This window comes from Marmota marmota, unplaced genomic scaffold (genome assembly GCF_001458135.2).
Source record: "Marmota marmota marmota unplaced genomic scaffold, marMar, whole genome shotgun sequence".
Lineage (NCBI taxonomy): Eukaryota > Metazoa > Chordata > Mammalia > Rodentia > Sciuridae > Marmota > Marmota marmota.
In genome coordinates, this window is record NW_026000093.1 from 7794202 (window position 1) to 7807556 (window position 13355).

At 37.1% G+C, this 13355-nt stretch overlaps 1 protein-coding gene across 1 annotated transcript in view; it reads left to right on the forward strand.

The window, feature by feature from the left end:
- Xkr4 (XK related 4) overlaps positions 1 to 13355 on the forward strand; it is a 462270-nt gene that overhangs the window by 60794 nt on the left and 388121 nt on the right. The gene's annotated exons all lie outside the window — the stretch shown is intronic.

The following is a 13355-nucleotide window of genomic DNA, read 5'->3' on the forward strand; positions in this document are numbered from 1 at the left end:
TTGTCCTATTTTTAGGAGAACACACGTAGTAAATACACTTTGCATTGGGAATCAGTAATGACAAGCATGATAAATATATAGACATACATATATGTGTCTACACATATGTGTACGAATGTAAACTTTAAACAAAAATTTCATGAAACAATGACTATACTTTCTATCATGCACATCCATATGTGTGTATGTATACATACACCTACGTGAGTAATAAAATATTTTCTAATGTTTCTTTTTTTATTATGGTAATAACATACTAATTTGATTATATAGATAAATTGTGAAGTACAGTTCTTAAAACACTAGTTATAGAGATAAATTATGAAGTACAGTTCTTTAACCACTGTATTATAATATCCATGTAATCACAGTAGGGATAGGAATAATGAAATCTGCAGTGTCTCCAAAAGCCATATCTAAATCAGTAGCTTCCCTCGTTGTCTGTGATGTTTGACCTTTTCCCTCAACTTTCTAATAAGAAACACAATCTGGGACATCTCATAGTTTGGTGGCCCATTGCTTTCCGTGGGCCACCAAACTATGAGTTACCTGCTGACCCCTCCAAGGGCAGGTGCATTTGCTGAATGGAGGGGTTTTCAAAGAACAGGGGGAGAGGAAAGTCAAAGATGAGGTCTTTCCACTTAGGTTCGTTATGGCCAATAACATCAGCTTTAGATTCTTTTGGTGATTCCTTTTTGCAATCTCAGGTGAAAGTTAGGGGAACTGAGCAGTGGAGGCAGAGAAAGGAAGGTGATCTTAGACCCCTCTTCTGGGAGCCTCCTTGACCCGAGTCCCCTAGGAGGTGCCCTATTGTACTTCTTGTATGTTGGCCATTCCTTCTCGCCTGTATTAGGAAGTGGGGCAACTCTTCAAAGAAGGCATTACATATAAATCCTTTATTGTATGTTCTAGATTTTCTGTCAATATGTTCAAGAACTTGCCTTTACTGCAAACAATGACAATATAGGAACTTAGTATCTCTTCCATTAGGGACATAATTGTTGGATATGCCTGGGGTAAACAAAGAATTGTATTGGGAGTGGCCATGGTATCTTCCTTTCTCCGGAGAGAACAATCTAAAGCTTCCCAATATTCACTTTCTGATCCCTTATGAAGGAAAGCTTGATGAATTACCTTTCCTTTCCTCCATTTAACTGCTACTTTGTAGCTTTTTTTTCCTGTAAATTTATACATTCTAAACAAACAAACAAAAAGCACATATCCTTTAATCTTCTTTTCCACACCAGGAGAATGTTACTCGTGGGTTTCAAGTAGCAGTACCTGGATAACAGCACATTTAATGTAATGTAATATGCATACTCTCTGGAATAGTTGAAAAGCTTTTAATGATTATGCTATCAAAAAGGGTGACCAATAGTCAAATGATAATAATTGGAAGAATTCAAATAAGTTGGTGTGGATAATTTTTGTTTCCTGATAACAAGTGTGTTGTATATTCTCCTTTTACTGTGGATAACACTGATGTGTTCTAACAAATTGGTTATACTTTTTTAATGAATGAGAGAGAATTTAAAACAATGTAATATAGAGGAATGAGAAAAACCTGTTAAATCATTTTAGGTTAAGTTTAAACAACTTTAGCTACTAAAATGGTTCCTCCCCAAACATTCTTAGACTTCCTGATTATATTTTAGTTTTAAATTCAGAGCAACTGGCATATCTAGGTATTATGATCAGTTTTTTTTTTTTTTTTTTTTTTTTTTTTTTTACCACTGTGACTAAAATACCAGACAAGAACAACTTAGAGGAGGAGAAGTTTATTTGGACTCAAGGCTTCAGAGGGTTAGTCCATGGCCTACTGACTCCATAGCTCTGCGCCCAGAGTGAGGCAGAACAATATGGCAGAAGGGCAAGGAAAGTAGCTCAGAACATGGCAACAGGAAGCGGAGAGAAAGAGCTCCATTCACCAGGGACAAAATATACATCCCCAAAGCACAGCCCCATTAACCTTTCTCCTCTAGCCACTCCCCAACTGCTTACTGTTACCACCCAGTTAATCCCATATCAGTGGATTAATCCACTAATTTGGTTATAACTCACAGTCCAGCCATTCCACCTCCAAACAGTTTTGCACTGTCTCACACATGAGCTTTTGGGGAAATACCTCATATCCAAACCAGGGAAGAAAAAATAAAGAAGAAAACTTTAAAGGCATCTGTCTTTGAGCAGTAGAGAGCTAATAACAAGTGTCTCTTATTCCTGCTGAGCTGAGAACTGGAATATGTGGCCTTAACCACAGGAAAAAAAATGATACTATTTCTGAGAACAACAGTTTTTAATCCTAGAGTTTGAACTTATCATGTGAGTATTTTATGTTTAGTAATCTTTTTGAAACTGAACTCCCCTGTCAACTCCGAAGAATCTGTTATAATGAAAGAAAATAAAGAAAAAAGGAAGGAAGGAGAGAAGGAAATGGTCAGAAATATCTATGTAAAGTCAAAAGAAAATTAGGGGATAGGTGGTGAGAAAAGTGGATTAGGGGAATGAAGGAAGGAGGGGACAGGAGTAGGAAAGACAGTGGAATAAACCTGACATAACTTTCCTAGGTACATATATGAACACACCACAGTGAATCTCACCATTGGTTACAAAACTGGCATCCTCATTAGAATAGGATATATTCCATGCTTGTATAAGTATATCAAAATGGATTCTACCGTCATGTATAAGTTAAAATAACCCATACAAATAAAGAGAAATTAGGGTGTAAGTGATGAGAAGAGGTAGGTTCACAGGAAAATTTCTTGAGATTCCCTCAGGCCTCTCTGAGATCCTGAATTTTTTTCCTTAAAGAGATTACTTCAGTTGTCCATTATTTTCTAATATTTTATATCCTGATCAAGGCGCTTCAGTTCAATTAAAGAGAAATTTAAAGAATAAAAGATTTTCTGAAGATTTTAAGGGATTATTATAATTGGAGAGACAAAATGTGAAAATATGAGAAACTAATGATCTGAATGACTAGTAATTTAAAATTAAAAATGATAACATGCATCAAATAAAATCATAGCAAAAGATTCAACCTTAAAAAAACTTGAATAACAATAATAGTTTTAATACCTAGTATAGAGGCTACCCATAGTGGTATTATTTGTATTAACAAGGATGTATTTGAATATTCTGAAAGAGTGATGTTGTTTTGTGTGTCTAATTTATAATCTCATGTAGGGAAGGGACTGGCTTGTCACTTCTTTAAAGCCCTCCATTATTTCAATGTCCTGCAATGGTTACATAGGAAGGATGACTAATTTCAAAGCAAAATTCTATGTATGGCTGCTCACTCCAAAAAAAATGCCATTTTTTTGGTTTTCAGGCTATCTCATTATACAGGCATGTCTACCAGCTGTTGGTAATTTAGTTAAAAATACATGATGGGTGAGGAGTCTATTAACTTCAGTGGATACATCAAGACTTTTTATCTTCTGTGGTTTTCAGAATCCCCACCCAATGGCACATAGATAAAAGCGAGTGCACAAGGAGCAGGAAGTGAGAGAGAAGGCAGCTCAACAGAATAGAGAGATGAGAAAGCTTTTAAAAGGTATTCACAAGAGACTGTTTAGAGAATCTTCAGGAAAAAAATATATAATGGATTAACACAAAGTATTTATTAGGTGCTCTTAAAATATATTAAAATAATAATGGTTGTTAAAAGTACTTAGTTCTAAAACATGATGTCTCAAGGTTGATACTAAGCTCCACCAATTGCATCCTGAATATGTGGGAAAGAGAATATAACTGTTATGGTTTGGAGATGAGGTTTGCCCTCATCTCATGAGCTCATGATTAACTTATGAGAGTCATAACCTGATCAGTGGATTCAGCCATTTGATGGATTAATTATTTCAAAGGGGACAACTGTCCTGAGTGATAACTGCAGTCAGGTAGGGTGTGGCTGGAGGAAGGAGGTCACTGAGGGCATACATTTGGTTTTATATTTTTCCTGGGAACCATACTCTCTCTATGTTTCCTGGGTTCTGTGAGTTGACATCATACTTCTGCCATACCCTTACTCCGTAATGTTCTGCCTCCTCTCATGTCCAGAGCAGTGGAATTGGCCTCTGAAACCATGAGTTCAAAATAAACTTTTCCTTCTCTAAGTTGTTCTTGTCCGGTGTTTTGGTCACAGTGACAAAAATAGTAACTAGCACAAGCTGCTGAAACCAGTCCTAGAAGAGAATGTGAGGAATAAAGTACTTATACTATGTGATAGCAATTGAATAAAATAATGAGGGACTTTTCTCTCTGAAACCTTTAAATGTGGTACTCAATCTGTGAATAGAAAAGAAGGTTAGGTGTATAGCTCAGTGTTAAGCCTAGCATGTGCAAGGACTCGGCTTCCATCCCCAACACTGCAAAATCAATCAATCAATCAATCAACTAATAAATAAATAAATAAAATGATCCATGACTAGTAGAGTAAAAGTGAAAATGGTAACCATGTATATATGTTTGTGCATTGGGGCAGGATTCTGGAAAGCCGAATTCTAACTGCTCCAGAGCTCTCTGACTTCAAACTCTGTTCTGTATTCACTTCCAATGGAGCAGGAGTATTAGTCCTATCCCTGTCCCAGGGGGGGTCCAACTTGCCCATGAGAAAAGATTTTTATAAAGGAAAAGTAAGAAGTAGTGATTAAATCATTTTTATTTAATTGAAAAATTAACTGATACATAAAAGCATAAAAAATGCACATATTGATGGGATACGGTGAGATGTTTTGATAGAGTATTATTTAAGGTTTAAATCAGTTGATTAAACATATCTAGCTCCTCAAACATTTATTATTTCATAATGGTGAAAACTTTCAAAATCCTTTTTTCTACTGTTTTAAAATATACTGTTAATTCTAGCTACCTACAGTCACCCTGCCATGCAGTAGCACACATGGACTTCTTGCTCCTGACTGTACCTCAGTGCTCACTGATCATTCTTTCCTTATCCCTCCTCTCCTTTAGTCTCCCCAGCCTCTGGAAACCACCATTCTGCTCTCAACTTCTATGAGATGAACATTTTTTAATATTCATAGTGGAATATTAATTAGGCATAGAATGAATGAAATCCTGTCACTTGCTATAACAGGGATCTGAAGATCATTGTGTTAAGTGAAATAAGCCAAAACCAAAAAGTCAAGCACTGCAGAATCTTATTCACATGTAGAATAATATTCCACTATGAATACGTACCCCATCTCCTTTGTCCATTCGTCAATTGATGGACACTTGGATCATTTTCATTTCTTGCCACCTGTGAAGAAAGCTGCAATGAACATGGGAGTGCCAATGTCTCCCTGACACACTGATTTCATTTCTTTTGGATAATAAAGGAGTGGGATTTCTGGATCATATGGCAGTTACAGGTTTAACCTCCATGTTGCTCCTACTTAGCAATGAGGCCCAGGGTTTTATCACTAACAACATGAATAGGTATGTGTGCGTGCACACACAATGGTTCAACCATACATTTGAGCCCTAACTGAAACAGGGTTTAAGTAAAACAGATTCCTCCGAGAATATACTTTACATCAATGCTGTATTTCAAAATGAAAATCTTCCAAATGTTCTGTTCAAAACAGAAAAATGTCTTTTACTTTTACAGGATACTGAACTCCTAAAATTTCCAATTCCTTATTTGCAAAATGGGAATGATGATTATGGCTGCCTCAAAAGATTCTTATGAACATTTCATTAATATTTTAAGTGTGCTTGACATACAGTGCTCAGGAATGGTTAGCTAATATTTCTGTCATCATGATCAATAAAAAAAAATGATCACAACTTTTTGCTTAATTGAATATGTACACCATTAAGCAGAAGTCCTTAATTTACCAAATCATGTGTAAAGCTAATGTATTTACAAATCATTGATTCTTTTCCACTTCAATTAACTAGCAGTTGATTTTTTAAGCTACAAAAAATTGAATCTTACTGAAAAAGTTTACTTATTTAATTAAGTTAGGAAAAGACTTTTCTTTATTAAATTAGAAGACTATTATTTTCTAGGTTTTACAAGGTGAACTCTTTCTTTAACATGAGAATTCTCCCTCAGTTATCCTGGGCTGGAACCATCTTCACATAGAACATTTTCCTACTCTTAAAAGTGAATTTCATCTCCAGACTCCCATAAACAATGATTAGTTCCAAATCCAAGGGTCCCTTTTAACTCTCAGATGTGAAATGAAATGATTTAGGGATGTAGTGTTAGAGGTAGGAGGGGTGTGAACACTTGGGGTACATTGGTTCACAGAGGGCATGAATACTAATGCTGTCATATGTGTCAGAGAAACGTTGTCATTTTGTTTAGGACAAGATGTTCCCATTGCTGAGGTTCCATAGGTGTCCCGGTGCTTGAAGATCTTGGTTCAGTGAATGGCTTCATCCCATGGACCTGTGCCGATGCCTCAAGGCCCCCACCCACCACCTCCACATGCTTATTCTCCTCAGTCTCTTTGCATCAATCCATTGAGGGATAAACTCATCTTGGGAAACTGTAGGTAGGCTAGGAAATGCATTTCTCTGAGGGTTCTCTATTTTTCAGTTATTGTTTATATTTGAATGCATGCACATGGATATGTGGGATATATGCTCTCATGTTTTACCTGATGCAAACCAGGAGATGCTTGTCTCTTGCCTGACCGTGGGTTTGTGCACCACGGGTGGGTTTATGCTCCAGGTGGGATCTCAACTAGCATCACAAAGGACACTCTGCCCTTGAAATATGGCCTATTTTTACAGGAATAATCTCCATTAACTAGAAAAAATGGAACTGAGATCCTAAGGCTATTGGGGAAGGACCATTCAGTTGAGATGTAGTTGTTGAATTGTCCTTTCTTGTTCTATGCTGTGATAAACATCATTCTTTTTTAAATAACAGCTTTATAGAAATATAATTCATATACCATACAATTCTTCCAATTAAAGTATAACAATTGGTGGCTTTTAGTATATTCACAAGATGTGAAAACATGACCACAATCCATTTTATAGGTTTTGTACCCCCCAGGAGAAACCATATCCATTGGCAATGAATCCCCATTCCCTTCCTATCCATTCCTTTCTGGTCCTATGCTACTACTAATCTATCTACTTTCTGTAAATTTGGTGGCCAGTATTTCATTTCTAACCCTGTTTTCGGAGCACCCTGCCTGGAAGCCTGGCTGGGAGAGGGTTGCTCTCTTCCTCCTCACTTTGCCTCCTGCTCCCTTCTCATCTCCTCAGCCAACATGGGCTGTCTTAAAAGCCTGAGGGCTGGAATCATATTTTTGTCCTCCTCTGTCCCTGGCCTTGCAGCTTCCCTGTGACCCTTCCAGCTTGAGGGAACTGTAAATTCTTCTGTCTCCTTGCTTCACTTCTTCCCACCTCAGGAGCCCAGGGTACTGATGTAGTTGCTCTCCTGAGCACTCTGTCTTATCCTGCTCGGAGAATTAGAGAGTGTCGTGTTAGTAAAACTTGCTCTCAGCTCTCTCCATTTTTCTAGAAAGTCGGGGGTCGTCTCCATTCCCCTGGATATGGAAGAGATGAGAAACATTAGGGTCTCCCGAGACTCCAGGTTGACAGCCCTCTTTACTCCCTCCTTTCCCTTATTCAGGATCCTTCTCGGTGTCCCTCATGCCTCCCTCTTCTGGGACCTACTTGGGGCTCCTAAGGATTTGGGTGGTCCCATTGTTTGTCCTGGGCCTTCCTGAGGGACAGGCCTCCGAGTCACAGACAGAGTCACACACACAGGCCAAGAATTTGTTCAAAATGAAGAGATTTCTGTATTTTAAAACATGAATTTAAATTTTTTCGCCCAATATTATTCTGAAAGAATTTAAGTCTATTCTAAGTGCATGTTTTTTTCACAACTTTGATTTAAAAAGTTGAGCTTCAGAAATCTAAATACAAATAAATAAAAACGTGGGACCTATCCTTGTATTAATTCTCAGCATTCAATAAATTCTTTTCTTTTTTAGAAGTTCCCAACTTTGGCAGATAAATCCACCATCTTCTGAATTTCGGGATTCACATTTTCTGTTGTCGTTATTGGCATCAATTCTAGTAAGCTTAAGTAGCATGTATGTATGAGTAGAAAATTCATAAATACATACATTGTCAGCTTTATTGCATATGTATGTGAAATACAACATGTGCACAAAAGGGACAATAAAACAGAGTTCACTGACTATGTGCAGAATGAGCCCACCTACGTAACCAGCCCATGGATAAAGAAGCAGTAACCAGCAGCCTCCTTCATGCCCCGGCTGGTCAATAGATCCTGAAGGGTGACCATTAGCATGACTTCCAACACTATGGATTAATTGTGCCTATTTTTAAACTTTCACATAAATGGAATCATACAATATGCATTCGTTTGTGTCTGACTTCTTTCACTCACCATCAGACTGAGGAGATTCCTCTTTGTTGTGTGTTATGGTTCATCTGTTCTCATTGGTCTGTAGAATTCCATCTCACACATTTACCACATCATTTGATTACAACTCAATATTTGGAAATGAATTTCCAATTTCAGCCACTATAGACAGTGCTACTCTTACCATTCTATGTGTATCTTTGTTGAACATATATGTGTGTGTGTGTATGTGTGTGTGTACACACACATACACACACACAGACATATATCTTAGGTACATAACCAGAAGTAGAATTGCTGAGTCATAAAGTGATCAATTTTAGTAGACACTGATCAAAAATTATACATACTTGTTTTACTTAATAATAATTTGAGTGTAAAACAAATGTGGGATGAAATTTTGATTTTTTTTCTCCTCAAATAAATATTTGTGGTGCAATAGTTATATTTTGATCACTGCTATAGTCACATCTTTTATTGTCCCAAAGGCCCCATTAAAAAGTTGGACCTAGTAGGAGGTGTTAGGTCATTGGGATCATTCCCTTAACGGGGATTGTGGGATGGTAGTTTCTTTCTCTCTTTCCCTGTCTCTTGGCTTCCATAAGGTGAATACTTTTTTCAGGCACTCCCTTCCACCATAGGCACAGAAGTAATGGGGCCAACTGACCGACAATGGACTTAAACTCTAAAACTGTGAATCAAAATAAACCTTTCCTCTTATTAAGTTGATTATCTCAGTTATGTTATAGTAACAGAAAGCTGACCAACAGTCATTTCTGGAAGATTAGGAGTCATTTTTCAGAGAAGAAAATAGCACAGATGAGATTAGAATTTTCAACTAAAAGGGACCTTGGAGATTATCCAGGGTACTTTGAGATACAAAACACATATATTCAGTGATATGCCCATAGTTATACCATGAAGGATTGTCCAGGCAGGGCTGTCTCCAAGTTCTCTATTTATATGATCCTGGTTCTTTTCCTTGTCACTAATGCAATGACAAATGTAGGGTCCCATGGGAAGGTCAGTCACTAAACAATGGGAAATTCTAGTGAAGGCAAAAAGAGCATTGTGGTGGAGGAGATCAACCTTAATGGAAAAAGCAAGTCTCAATATGGAGTATTTTGCTGTGTAACTTTTGACTCTTGGACTTTTATCTCCAATAGCTAATCTTATCGTTTACACTAAATTGGCTAATTTCTTTTCCTTCTTATTACTTCTAACCTAATTCAAATCCTAATCACTCCAGGGCTGAATTATTGTGACAGTCTTTTGGCTGGTTTCCTCCACTGTGTCTTCTGTCATCCCTAATGTTTCTCAGCACATTAACGATCAGATTAGCTTTATAAAACGATGCATTCATTTTGCATCTCTTTTTGTCAATATTCTTCAACAGCAGTTACACACCCAAATACATAGAGGGCCAGTTACTGCAGGTGCACACAAGGAGGTCAGATAATGACCTTTGCATATTAAGCATCAAGTTCATAGGCAGTTATGTTTTTTTCTAATTCCTCTTGATCTTGGTTTCATTTTCCTGATTTGATAGAGTTCATGAAGAAAAAAAAAATTACTTTCTTTTTAACCCTACAATAAGAAAACCACAAGTCTACCAAGAAGGAACTAAAAACCCAGGAAATCCCCATTTACAGACAGATGACCAGATCTTCAGCTCTAAGCAATTGTTGCTATCGTGGAGTTTGGTCTAGTGATTTTAAATCTTCAAATTTTTTGGAAAAAATTTGGAGAGTCAGATTTTTCTGTGAAATCTGATATCTTAATTGTGACATCTAATCCATGATTTTTTGAAAAAAAAAATTCTGAGTCAAAGACAAAACAGAAAAAGGAGGTTTTGTATGTTAAGCAAGCTCCCTGAATTGCCTGCCTGTAAGTTCTGCCCTTTATCATATAAGGTAAGTGTGTTTACATCATCCTAGCAGTTAGGAAGGTTGGACACACACCATCCCTACTAAAGGTATTTCCCCTTCTCTCACACACACCTGTTTCACTTGAGCAGACCCGTCCCTCCCCTGCCTCTTCACAGAAAATGACCTTTCATTCCTGTGGCCATCCCTTGTTCATTTTAAAATTCAAATACACTCATGACTCTGCCACCTTTTACCCCTCTTCCTTCTCTCCTGAACATACTTACCTGACATCCTGCTTTGTCCATGAAGCCACCCTTAAACCTTCAGAATATTTTGACTCCTCTTTTTTTTTTTTCCGAATAGAGTGTATTATTTTAAATCACCCAGTTAACATTTAAAGTTTTTTTTCAAAATATTAATTTAAGGTCTGGTATAGTGATGCCACCTGCTTCACTCTTCCTGCTAAGGATTGCTTCAGCTATTCTGGGTCTCTTAGTTTTCTAGATGAATTTCATGACTGCTTTTTCTATTTCTATGAGGAATGTCATTGGGATTTTGATTGAAATTGCATTAAATCTGTATAGTACTTTTGGTAGTATGGTCATTTTGACAATATTAATTCTGCCTATCCAAGAACAAGGGAGATCTTTTCATCTTCTAAGGTCTTCTTTAATTTGTTTCTTTAGCATTCAGTAGTTNTCAGTGAGGTGAACAGAGAGCCTACAACCTGGGAGCAAATTTTTACCTCTCACACATCAGATAGAGCACTCATCTCTAGGGTGTATAAAGAACTCAAAAAGCTAAACACCAAAAAACCAAATAGCCCAATGAATAAGTGGGCCAAGGAACTGAATAGACACCTCTCAGAAGATGATATACAATCAATCAACAAATATATGGAACAATGTTCAACATCTCTAGCAATTATAGAAATGCAAATCAAAACTACTCCAAGATTTCATCTCACTCCAGTCAGAATGGCAGCTATTAAGAACACAAACAATAAGTGTTGGTGAGAATGTGGGGGAAAAGGCACACTCATACTCTGCTGGTGGGACTGCAAATTGGTGCAGCCAATGTGGAAAGCAGTATGGAGATTCCTTAGAAAGCTGGGAATGAAACCCCCATTTGACCCAGCTATCCCACTCCTCGGTCTATACCCAAAGGACTTAAAAACAGCATACTACAGGGACACAGCCACATCAATGTTTACAGCAGCACAATTCATAATAGCTAAACTGTGGAACCAACCTAGATGCCCTTCAGTAGATGAATGGATAAAGAAAATGTGGCATATATACACAATGGAATATTATTCATCAATAAAAGAGAATGGAATCATGGTTTTTTGCAGGTAAATGAATGGAGTTGGAGAATATAATACTAAGTGAAGTTAGCGAATCCCAAAAATCCAAATGCCAAATGTTTTCTCTGATATAAGGAGGCTGATTCATAGTGGGGTTGGGAGGGGAAGAATGGGAGGAATAGACCAGCTCTAGATAGAGCAAAGGGGTAGGAGGGGAATGGAGGGGTCATGGGAATAAAAAGATGGTGGAATGATATGGATATCATTACCCTAAGTACATGTATGAAGACACAAATGGTGTGAATGTACTTTATATACAATGAGAGATATGAAAAATTGGGCTCTATATGTGTAATATGTGAATTATAGTGCATTCTGCTGTCATATATAACAAGTTATAATAAATTTTTTTAAAAAATCAAACAACAAAAAATCAATTTATCTAACAGTATTGTTTGTTCTCATATTTTAGGCCCGTTTTGTAGGATCCCTCCCCTCCTCTAAAAAGTATTCGGTATAATTTGGACCATTGTAGAGAGGGTACAATAGCCATTATGTTTGGCTGAGTGATTTATAAGAAATGTGAAATGGCATCTCAAACTCATCCAAAGAATCAAAATATTTTAGCAAGTATTTGGTTAGTTACGGTGCACACAGCATTTAACTCAAGATGTTTTGTTTGCTATTTAAGAACCTGAAACATTTAAATAGTCTGGATTTTTGAAATTGACATCTTTAATTATATGTATGCTCATTAAAGTACATTTCCCTTGTGAAGTCTTTAAGAACAAGAGCAATCTGTTTCCATCTTTCCATCACACATAAATTTTGTGTGTAATGGCTGCAAAGTGAATACATGTCACTAGCCAGTTCCTTCCAATGTCTTATGAAGAGATTTGAATAGTTTCATTATTGGGAGCAGATCTATTCATGAAGCAAAGACTTAGTACTCATTTAGATTTGGAAAAAAGTGTATTAGACTCATGTAGTAATGTAGATATTATCTTTTGGTGTATTTCCATAGACTCATGTAGTAATGCAGATATTATCTTTGGTGAAAGTAAAGCCCATGTTTTAGAAACGTGAACTATGAAATGGCAGTGTAACCTGAGTCACCAGAAAGCAGGAAATGTGATCTAAGGCTACACTGTTGTTGTTAGAGCTTTTAAAATTTGTCAAGTGACCTGATTACCAGTGTTCTAAGAGATCTGGGAGGTGCATTCCTTACCTACTCCCAAGACAAAAATTGAAATTCCCAAATAAGAGCCAAGACTTCCCCCAGGACCCCAGCTAACCAGCTGCCAGCAGCTGAGCAGAGTACTGACAGGAAGGACTACTTGGAATTGTGGATGAGAACTGGGAGCCACTGTCTGCCAAGAAGATAACGAAACAGGCTTTTAGAAAGAGTGTTAATAGCACATAATAATGGTAATGAGGATCTGATTAGCTTCCACTATGACAAATACCATTCTATTATAAACCACCGTATTTTCTAGGATAGAGCTTTTCATTAGAAAACTCTCTGCAGTGATGGAAGTGTTCTATATCTGTGCCCTCTAATATGTCAGTTTGCACCCTTGAAATGTGGCAAATGTGACCAAGAAACTGTGTTTTTAATTGTAACTAATTTTAACATAAATCGCTATATGTAGCTAGTGGTCATTCTATTAGACATCAGAGTGTTGGAGAAAAAAATAAATCTCTTTTCGGTATTTTAAAGGGGCTTAAAATAATATTTTGTCCTTGACCAGACATTTTAAATGAGTTTATTTACTACGTAAGTGTGCATGTGTGTGTGTGTGTGGGGGGGGGGGGG